At 39.3% G+C, this 11,576-nt stretch overlaps 1 non-coding gene across 1 annotated transcript; it reads left to right on the top strand.

Annotated features, from left to right (window-relative positions):
- The first annotated feature begins 3,376 nt into the window (after positions 1–3,376).
- Positions 3,377–3,449, top strand: TRNAK-UUU. Its single transcript has one exon. It is a non-coding gene; the product is annotated as a tRNA-Lys (tRNA).
- Positions 3,450–11,576: the final 8,127 nt, after the last annotated feature.

Genomic DNA, 11,576 nt, shown 5'->3' with positions numbered 1-11,576 from the left:
TACATGCTATGGCTCCACCTTCCAAAGTAAACACATACCCCGAGGTTGATTTACTGCTATCCATATCTGATTGGAAGTCCGAATCCGTGTAACCTATAGGGAGCAAATCATCTGTCTGGTAAACCAGCATATAATATCTAGTCCTTTTCAGGTACTTTAATATATGCTTTACGGCAGTCCAATGTCCCTGTCCTGGGTTACTTTGATATCTGCTAACCATGCCCATGGTAAAATAGATATCCGGTCTCGTACATAGCATCGCATACATTAGGCTTCCTACAGCCGAAGCATAAGGAACTGCATTCATCTCCTCTATCTCCTTTGATGTTTTAGGACACATCTCTTTAAATAAAGGTACTCCATGCCGAAAAGGTAGAAAACCTTTCTTGGAGTTTTGCATGCTAAAATGAGCTAGAATAGTATCGATGTATGAAGCTTGGGATAAGCACAACATCTTTTTCTTGTGATCCCTTATTACTTTGATCCCAAGAATATGTCCACATTCTCCCAAGTTCTTCATATCAAACTGCTTGGACATCCATACCCTTACATTTGACAACACTTTGACATTGTTGCCAATGAGCAAAATGTCATCTACATATAGTACAAGAAATACCACCACGTTTCCGTCACTTTTCTTGTATACACAAGTCTCTAATTAGAATGCATAGATTCTATTTCAGAGTTCATTGCACTTTGCCAAGATGTCGCATCTTTATCTTGGAGTGCTTCATCATATATCCAGAGATCAACTTCATGTTCACCAGGGATCAAGTCTGAAGACTCTTCCAAAAATATGAATCTATCAGGTTGCCTAACAACCCTCCCAATACGACGAGGCACTACTTATAATTGTGTGCATCATTTGTGACACGTGTTGCAGTTACTTGTGGTATCTCATCTTGTACCGTTAGTACTAAAGTAGAAGCGTCCTCTCTTATTTCCTCAAGAACAATTTTACTCATGGGATTGTGGTTTATTCCATAGTCATCTTCTAAAAATTGGGCATTGGTGCTAAAAATGACCTTCTAATCTTTAGGATTATAAAACAAGTCACCTTTTGTTCCTCTAGGATATCCCACAAACAAGCGAACTTCTGTATGTGATTTCAACTTATCAGCGTCTCCCTTCAACACATGTGCTGGACTACCCCAAATTCGAATGTGTTGTACAAGACTAGACTTAGCCTGTGTAGTAAATAAACTGAGTAGATACACGAGTAATCCCAGTGTTGAGCACTAGAAAGGGATAACAAGAGTACTGAGATAATTAAGGTATACTCGTGAACATGGACTGCATTATACAAGATATCCTACTGTGATCTAAGGATACAATGATATGAATTAGATATCTGACATACAAGACTCTAAGTCTATGAGTAGATATGTATTCACTCTAGGAGATGCAGTCATTTCATGAAAATCTTCTAAGCAAACCGTAATAACTAGATCCATGATAGAATATGAGTTTGTAATTCTTGACAAATATGGTGAAGAAGCTAAATAGATATGACAATTCTTAGAAGATATTTCTAGATGGCTAAAACTGATGCTGACAATTTTACATACATTGTGATAGTCATTCAGCAATCGGTCGAACACATAGTCATCTGTATAATAGTAAGTCTAGACATATACGTTGTAGACATAATACCATTAGACAACTACTCTTAATGGGAGTTATTACTATCGACTATGTGAAGTCAAAGGATAACCTAACATATCTACTAACCAAAGGATTAAACATAGAGTTAGTTATAATGGATGGATGTGGAATGACATTCGGTCTCTGCAGCTAAATCAAAGATCTGAATTGTCACACTGTCATATCGAAATGGGCTGCACATTTTTATAAATGTAATAACACTTTTGAATTACCTTGAGAATATATACATTGAGCTTCCATTTAAGAAGGCATGAGGGAGGTGAAGCCAACGACAACAAGGTGGAGGTTAGGGGGTGCCAAGGTCGATGCCATGAGCATTATCATAGAGGGTCCTTCGCATACCGTGGCGTGGCGGAGTTAAAAATTATAATCTACTCAGGTTAATCAGATAAACAATTACATATAATAAATAAATAAATTGGTCCTCGGGCTAAGGCTCAAGTAGATTAACATATTCCTCATCTTGTTCTCAAAAGAGGAGGTTGCTAAGGGTGTTGAGGATGACTAGGGGAGCATGCTCCCTTGCAAGAGGCTCTTAGATAAGAGTGAGTGTTAGGGGTGCAAATGTGCCGAGCTATTCTTGAGCCGCTCACAAGTGGCTCGCTCGATCAAAGCTCGACTCGAGCTCGAATTTGACAAAGCTCGAGTTGGCTCATTTAACATCCGAGCCAAGCTCGAGCTCATTTAACACTGACTCGAGGGCTCGTCGAGCCTTGTCAAGTCGATTTTAATAATTAAAATTATTATTATTTGGAATAAGTTAAGGAGAAGTTTGTGGTTAAATTATGTCATTTGGTATATTTAAGATCCACGGTTTGAATCCAACTTGCATAGGTTTTTACTTTATTTTTCCAAGCCCGACTCAAGCTTGACTTAAGCCTATGTTGTTTTCTCAAACTATGCTAGCTCGAGCTCTGCTCGATTACAGCCACAGTGAGTGTAAGGGGCATCAAGTAAGAGACTCTTAGCTATCAACAAATCACACTAACTATTAGTGGCGCAATCGATAACACTGCCAATTTGTAGAATCATTTTATGAGCAAAAGTTACTTTTATTTATTTGAATTATTAAAAAAATATCATTTTAAAAATATAAAAAGGATTTAGCTAAATTTAAATATAATTTTGATCAAATTTTAGGCTGTTATAATTATTATAACAACTATTTAAAGTTATTTTTTTAAAAAATAATTTTATATATTTTAGTAGCTACTCTATGACCACTACAATGGCCTACCGTAAGGGTATATTTAGTATGAAAAGTATATTTCAGCCAGGACAAAATCATATATTAGTGTATCGAGGTTTTAGTTTAAGGGTCTATTAACGTTGAGGAAGAGCTACAAGTAACATAGAGAAGGAGCTAAAATTTAGATTTACCGTGGGAGAAAAGAAGCATGCATGAGAGAGACGAAGATGGTATAGGGATATAAAATCTTTTTATTCTACTGAAATAAAAAGTGATATCGCTCATTACAGACGATCTAGTATCATCAGCTCCACAACATGATAAAGACTAATAAATCATAAGAGGTATTTTACTCTAATACAATAACTCTTTACATGAAAATACTAAACACTTAACAAGGCATTTTAAACTTATCAAAAATTGACCTAGGGCCGATTGGAGTATACAACTATCGATTAAAATTTGTAAGGATACTCTTTAATTTAAAGAATATTATCAAATACCGATAAATAAAAAATATCGGCCGTCTTAGCTCAGCTGGTAGAGCGCGTGGCTTTTAACCACGTGGTCGTGGGTTCGATTCCCACAGACGGCGAGTTGTTTTATAAGCATTTTCCGCTTTCTTTTCTTGTTACACACATTTTTACCAGGATACGCAGATTTTTGTTTTTTTCTTTCGTTTTGCGTGTTTTTTCTTTTTCTTTTTGTTTTTTTTCATATTTTTTTGTCTTTTATTTTTAGTTTTTTTTTTTTGTTTTTTTTTTTTGGATAGGCGGCCGAAGAGAACTGAGAACAGAAATCCTTCGTCTATCGCATGCAATTTCTCGCAAACGAGACAAATTACCACGGGCACAGCTATTCGAATTCATTTATCTAGCTGCTGCTGCTGCTGCTGCTGCTGCTGATCCAGTCGACTTTGCAGCAGAAACAAATGAGAGAAGGATTCAGATCATATGAAGCTCTGATTTGTATTTACGATCAACATTTATTTTCACCCACACTACGAATCGACTGTTTCACATAGACCATTGATTCCTGTGTCAGACAAGCTCTGTCAAATAGAGAATTCCTCTCATAGAAAATTTTTGCAGCCATGGAAATTGGCTCTGTTCTCTTGTGATGGATGCTCTTGTCATTTTTGCCTCTGGAATTCCATCGCAATTCTTCATTTTTTGCCTCTGGAATTCCAACGCGATTTTTAAAATTTTGGATAGCTGCGCATTTATGCCTGCGTTTTTTTGCAATTTTATGCTGAACTAATTGAATCCTGGACTCGAAGTTTATAAGTTTATTCCCTATGTAGATTTCTTTATGTTACTTCGCTAACAAGGATAAAAGTGAGTTTTTCCTCATGCTTTCTTTATGCTTCGAGTCGGAAAATAAAAATTAATGCCTTCTGTGTATCAGAGGCTTGATCGGATCATTAGATGTTCGCTTGGTTCTCAAGGTGAATGCTTCTTATATGTTTGTTTATAGGATCAATTCACTTTGGATAGTAGGAAGATCATGGTCTCACCATTGTTGTTACTTTCAAATAATCAGGCCAGCCGTTGCCTGCCATTGAGCCAGTGTGTCTCAACTGTGGAAGTGAGAACGGTAGAGGAAAAAGAAAGGTGGTGGAAGTGAGGTTTGAAGGCCATTTCAGAAGAAAAGTTAGCGGTTGTACTTCTTTCTGGTGGACAAGTAATTTGACAGGAATGAGCTTATGTGGATCTCTTTCTTTTTTCTTAAGCTACTTTGCTGCAATAATCCTACAGGCTTTGGCTTTCATAGCTATTCTTCACTAGTTGATTTGACTATGCCCTTCTTTGTTTGACATTGTTCGTAGTCTTAAATTCAGTCGATGTATACATTACTATAAGAAATCTTACAGTTCAAGGTGTTCTTGCCCACTTTTGTCACAGGTTACCCGACTTGGAAGTTCAGATCCCAAGGGATGTTTCAGTAAGTTACAAGTTGCCTTTCCATGTATCAAATGCCCTCATTGTTGTATTAACAATTCCATGCTCCATTGTTTTAGAGAGAAAAAAATGAAGCTCGAGCTACTATTTGTCATACTAAGAGGGGAAAAATGAATGGCTTTGAGTATCAAATGTTTTTTTGTCCGTCTTTCAGTGAGTTTCCATCAGGGCAAAGAGAACTGTATGTCATATTCGAGAGCAAGGCTCCTACCTAGGAATAATAAGAGGTCCAATCCTATCGGAAATTTGAGAAGACAAAATTGTCGGTGATGTGACTGGAATATTGACCGTATCTCCATGACCCGAAGTGAAGAGGGGTGATGATTTGTCTTTTATGTTGACCAAGTTGTCAAGAGTCCTCTGGTCAATGCTACCTGTAGCCAGCAACCGGGTTGCCCCGGTTCCTGGTACCTCGATGCTCGAGGCATGCCCCAAAAATATATAAGCAGACGAATAATAGTAGAGCAATGAAATAAATAAAGAATGAGTACGGTGGCGTACCCTGTTCCCGAGGGGGGGCGCCCTCTAGTAGACCGGTGAACTGATCGTAACACTCGGCTCGTAGTAGCGAATAGAGATGATAAGCCGTCTCAAGTTAGCCTCCTTTGATATAAAATATGATGATGAATATAAATATCATATGTAAAAAGGAGAACGGTAACCTCCCTATACCTTGGCCCGCGAGGGCGAAACTTTCTATAGCTTGAAGGATCGGACTGGATGGAGAACTGAGTCGATGTGGAACTGGAGGTAATACAAGTCGGAGGTCCCATGGAGCCAAGGAACGTGAATATATCAACGACTCGAAGGTCGGAATCATATCGGCTCGTAGGCTGGAATCCATATCGGCTCACAGGTCGAACACCATATCGGCTGACAAGCCGAACACCCTATCGGCTCACAGGCCGAACACCCTATCGGCTCACAGGCCGAACACCCTATCGACTCGCAGGCCGAAGCAGAGAAATGGTACCGAGTCTAAGAACTCAGGCGACGACTGCCCAGAGGGCGAAGGTTGTGGATGAGGCGGCGACGGCAACCGCTGGAGGCAGTGGCGGCGGCGGCGGCGACTGGAGGCAACGGCGACTGCTGGGGGCGGCGACTAGAGGCGGTGGCAGCGGCGACCACTGGGGGCGACAACGACCGCTAGAAGCAGCGACGGCGACCTCTGGAGGCAGCGACAACCGTTGGAGGGAGCGGCTACGACGGCAATGCTTCCTTGGCGACGTCAACTCCGGAAAAGGTAGGTGTCGGCGACTGTCCCGTGCATCCTTGACCAACGACAGTGGCAGCTAGTGAAGGGGGAGGATGGGGTGTGCTTTGGCGATCTCGGCAGCGTCGGCGGCGCAAGTGCCTTCTCCTCCTGTGCGAGAGGTGGTGGAGATCCCAAAACATGAAACAGCGAGAGAGAGGGAGAGGCGTATGAGATCTTTGGTGAGGATCAGTGTGAATCTTGTTCATGAGTATCGACACACAGGATCTCTCAACGGGCTGTCGAGCTTTTCTCTTATTTACATGTCTGCCTTCCCTATGAAGGGGGGCATCTCCAAGGCGAAACAACGTCTCCCCTCAATTAATTTCACCAAATACCACAAACACTTGCTGGTCGAAGAATACTCAAGGTGGTGGTGTCGTCGGTGCAATACATAATCCAATAGTTCCGGGTGACGACGGGGTGCGCGAAGTGGGGCAGGATGGCGAAGAGCATGTATGCCTCCAGGCATGTGTGGATGGAGAGGGTCCACGACCACAACCTTAGCACTCCCGGCGTTGCCTCCAAGGGCCAGCACCGCAAGGGTTGCTTCGTGGTCTGATAGATGGCCCCCAACATGTGGCTCGTCGAGCTCGCCGTCTCCGGCCACCAGATCTCCGCCGGAAGCAATGGCAAGGTCGCCTGTCGCCGCACGCCTTGGCTCGGTGCCCACGCCGGAAGTGACGATGAGAGGCTCCGGCGATGGTGCCACCCCTTGGCTTCGTCCCTCTGGCCTCCTTTTTAGGAAGTAGTCGAATGCCTCTTTTTCTCCTCCTCGGGGCGAAGCCAAAACGCCAAAAGACCCCCCTGTTAGGATGTATATTAAAAGTCTAGCTTTTTGTATGAACATTTATATTTTGAAATGAGAATCACTCTGGTCAAATGTTGCATGTTAATGCAATTGTCCATTTAATTTATATTGTAGATAACATGATGTGTGGTGCCACACAGAAGATCATGTTTTCAATTCCTTATAAATTATAAATAGTAGCTCACGACCGAGATGGATAGGGACAAACCATTGGAACGATTATAGTGTAATTTAGAATTAGTTTGTCTTGACTATATAATTACACTAGTACACTATGTGTGTATTGAGCAGGACCATTTGAGGTTGTTCTTTTTATACTGACTGCATAAAAGAACAAAACCTATGTTATTATGGATGTGCGTACTCTTAATCCCGATATAATAACAAACACATATACTTAGTATTTATTTATTTAATTTATCAAAGGGTGAGATTTATTTAGTTAAATCAATAGGCCCAATAAGTTGGCAAATAATATTATTTATATGGTGTGTTGTTGATTATAAAAGGAAACTGTGTCTTAGTAATCTAGGTTGATCATGCCCTCTTGAGGAGCTCATAAGGATTATCATGTAAACTCTGCAGGTGGATTTAGTTCGACATGATAATAAGGTTGAGTGGTACTACTCTTGGAGCTAGATGTTAATTAAGTCAGTTGTCAGTAACTCATTTAATTAACGGACATACGATATCTTAAACACAGGGAGACTAACACACTCATGATAAGTAGGAACCCATATTGTAATATGAGATTGGTGCGGTAGTTCAATAATAACTTTTTAGTGGTATGAGTTATTATTGATGAACTTGAGTTGGGTGTTCGGGTTGAACACAGGAAGCTTAAGTCCATCAGAATGCCAAAATCAATTCCTCCTCTCGGTCCCTGTTATAGCCTTTATAAAGTCTCGCATTCACCCGTTTTGGTTTTGCTTCCTACCTAAGAAAGTGGTCGACCACATCCTTGCTTGGTGCCCAAGCAAGGGGCCGACCAAACCAAAAGAAAAGAAAAAAAAAAGATTTTTTTTCAACAGAATTAGAGATTTTTCTAAAAAGAATTACGTTGTTCTTTCTTAGAAATTTTCTAAAAAGAATTATATTAATTCTTTCCTAAGATTTTTTTCAAAAAGAATTATGTTAATTCTTTCCTAGAGATTTTTCTAAAAATAATTATATTGATTCTTCCTTAGCAATTTTCTAAAAAGAATTATACTAATTCTTTCTTAAGAAATTTTTCTAAAAAGAATTATATTAATTCTTTTCTAGAGATTTTTTCTAAACAAAAATCTATTACTTTTTCTCCTTTTTTATATGGGGCAAAGGGTTATAAAAGGAGAGGAGGTTGTGCCACAAAAATTAACAATTCAATTAAGAAGTGATAAGTTTTTCTCCACAACTAAAAACCCTCTCCTTTCCCTTAAGACCGACGTCCATTTTTTCTTTTCTTTCCTCTAGGGTCGGCGCCCCACTTCTTTTCTTCTTCTCTTTTCTTCCCTCTAGGGCCGACACCCCATCTTCTCTTGGTGTCCGGAGCTTGGAGGAAAAGAAAATGAAGAGACGAAACACCTTGGTGGCCGGCGATTTGGAGGAGAAGAAGAAGAAGGAGGCGCTCCTTTCTTTGCATCTTTTAGTGATAGGCGGCTTGGAAACAAAAGGGGTTCGGGTGTTTCTATCTTGGTAGATCGTCGCCCACACGACGCCCAAGAAGAGGAGAGGAATACGGCAGAAGATCAAGAGGTCTTTGTCTACGACGAAAGGTACAACTAGTTATTTTTTACGCAGCACAACTAGTTTTGTTTTCTTTGTATGGATCCTGAAATACCAACACAAGAGGCTAGCGATTTCGTGTTTTCATTTTTGTGTTTCTATCTTGTACTTTGATTGAGATCTCTGCAATTAAACCTAAGGTTACTATGAGAAGTTTAAATATTCAATTTATTTGAAAGGCTTTGTTTAGGAAGTGGTGGATGATCCCATAACCAAGAAGGCCTAGTGCCTCACCAACGACCCGGAAGCCAATCCTTGAAATAAATATTTAATCAACTTCTGTAATATGGTTTAACTTCTGAAGAACACAAGGGTTGAACTTGGAGTAAAAATGTTAAGTTTCATTTCCAATCGAAGTTTAGCTTTAAAGAACGAACTTGGAGTAAAAATGTTAAGTTTTGTTTCCAATCCAAGTTTAACTTCTGAAGAGCACATGGGTTGCTAGGAAACGTTCTGTTCTTGTACAAATTTTTGTACAGGAGAAATAGAATGATATTCCGAGTAGCACCCAACAAGTGTTATCAGAGCTAGTTTTCTGCCTTTGTGTGTTTGGTTTTTGGTTAAATTATGCACTGCTCATACATCAGTTTAGGCCGGATAATAGTAGGATGTGCTAGATAGATTAATTCTGTGGTTGCAGACATCCTAGATCCAACTATTATGGCTTTTTGTGTGCTTGTGTGTGATTTGGACCCTCGGGTATGTCGAGGGTATTTTATGTGTGTGCATGATTATAATTATTAAATACAGCAAGAGCTGTATTAGTTTTAGGATTTTATATTCTGTTCGATCTAGATTACATGTATATTCCCTTGTGGAATATAGGATCGATAAATGTAAAATTTTATTTTTGTCGTGGATTGTATCCTTGCAAGGCGTGGTGCTATTTGAGGACCAGAGGCGCAGTGGAAAAGGAAGCAAGATAAATGCGACGACATGACTCGTTGGTGGCGACTAGGGTTAGCGACATACGGAGGGCAGCTATGGATGAGGCCATAATAGTTGGAAAATTATTTTTTCATATTTATTGCTTTCATGTGATGTGATGTGTATGCTTTTGTGTGCATGTGTGTTTTGTGTGCATGTTAAAATTTCTCGTTTAAATAACTAAGTATGAGAGGGTTTATTTAAATAAATTCCATGGTCTTCATTACTGATTTGTAAGTGATGCATTCAAACTTGTGCGTTGGCTTTAAGTACCTCCTCCACATCGGATGAGTTTGTTTGCAGATCACTAGATCAAACTTCCCCTATGGAGGATTATAGGAAATTATTTAGTATTGTGTGATCTTCTCCATCTGAAGGGGCACAATCCTAATTAATGGACTAAGTATCAAGTAATAGTATATACTTAGGCGCATTTAATAGTATCCTCCCCATCGAAGTCACTGCTATTATTTTGTGTGACCGAAGACAAACCAACTATTAATTGTATTTGTCATAAAGTTATGTTGACAAGATAATAAAATTAATGGGTAAAACCTACTCTTACAAATGTTTGAATTAGTATACGTCCACACTATCGTGGCATACTAAATTCACGGTATTTTGAGGTGTTGGTGAATTTAAATTATATTGTTTGAGGAATCAATATTATTTTAAATTCTAAAGTTTTGACTAAATATCTTATTTTATGATTCTCAGGATTTCAAAATGGCTTTTAATCCTCTCGCTGTTATTTTAAAAGAAAACAAACTTACTGGTCCCAATTATATTGGTTGGAAACAAAACTTGGATTATCCGCGCAGAAATGAGAACAATGAAGGTGTATCTAATTCATTAGTTATTGAAACATGTTTAGTGGTGTTATCTACCGGTACCTTGTGTGTAGATATGGGAGCCACTGATCATGTCTGCAATTTATTGCAGGGGTTCCAGGAAACCCGACAACTATATGAATTAGAAATCACCGTCTACATGGGCAATGCTACGAGAGTGGCGGCTGTTGTAGTGGGAGATGTTTTATTATCTTTTGATAGGAATAAAACTTTGATTTTGAGAAATTGTCTTTACGTACCATCTTTTAAAAAGAACTTGATTTCAGTTTCTAAATTATTTATCGATGGATATTCTGTTTCTTTTGATGACAAAGTAGTTATCAAGAAAAATAGGGTGGTTATCTGTTCTGGTACGTTGATTGACAATTTGTACACTCTAAATCCAATAACTCCCACGACGCAACAAATGAAAATTAATAACACATCTTCTAATTCTAATAAGAGAAAACAACATTCGGAAATGAACCAAACATATCTTTGGCATCTAATAGCCGATGAACCTTTGGGTTCATTGGTGGTGGAAAACTTTCCAACCTGCGAATCTTGCTTGGAAGAAAAAATAACCAAGAGACCTTTTAAGGCCAAGGGGTATAAAGCCAAAGATGTGTTGGAATTGGTTCATTTTGATTTGTGTGGACCTATGACTATCCAGGCGAGAGGTGGTTTCGAATATTTTATCTCTTTTATAGACGACTATTCGAGATATGGGTACATTTACTTGATGCGCCGCAAGTCTGAGTGCTTTGATAAGTTCAAAGAGTGCAAGGCTGATGTGGAGAAATGTCATGGTAAAAGTATCAAGACACTACGGTCTGATCATAGTGGCGAGTACCTCTTAGGAGAGTTTAGGAATTACTTATCAGAGGCCGGGATTCAATCCCAACTGTCTGCACCTGGTACACCCCAACAGAATGGTGTGGCAGAATGAAGGAATATGACTCTTATGAAAGTGATTAGATTAATGATGAGTTATTCAGAATTACCAAATTAGTTTTGGGGATATGCTCTGGAAACAGCGGCGTACATTCTGAACTTGGTACCTTCTAAGTCAGTACCCTCTAAACCCACAGAATTGTGGAATGGGCATAAGCCTAGTTTGAAACACATTCGGATTTGGTGTAGTCCAACACATGTGCTAAAGGGAGATGCTGATAAG

This window comes from Zingiber officinale, chromosome 2A, assembly GCF_018446385.1.
Source record: "Zingiber officinale cultivar Zhangliang chromosome 2A, Zo_v1.1, whole genome shotgun sequence".
NCBI classification, from domain to species: domain Eukaryota; kingdom Viridiplantae; phylum Streptophyta; class Magnoliopsida; order Zingiberales; family Zingiberaceae; genus Zingiber; species Zingiber officinale.
The sequence above is the reverse complement of the archived record's forward strand: the minus strand, read 5'-3'. Positions and strand labels throughout refer to the sequence as shown.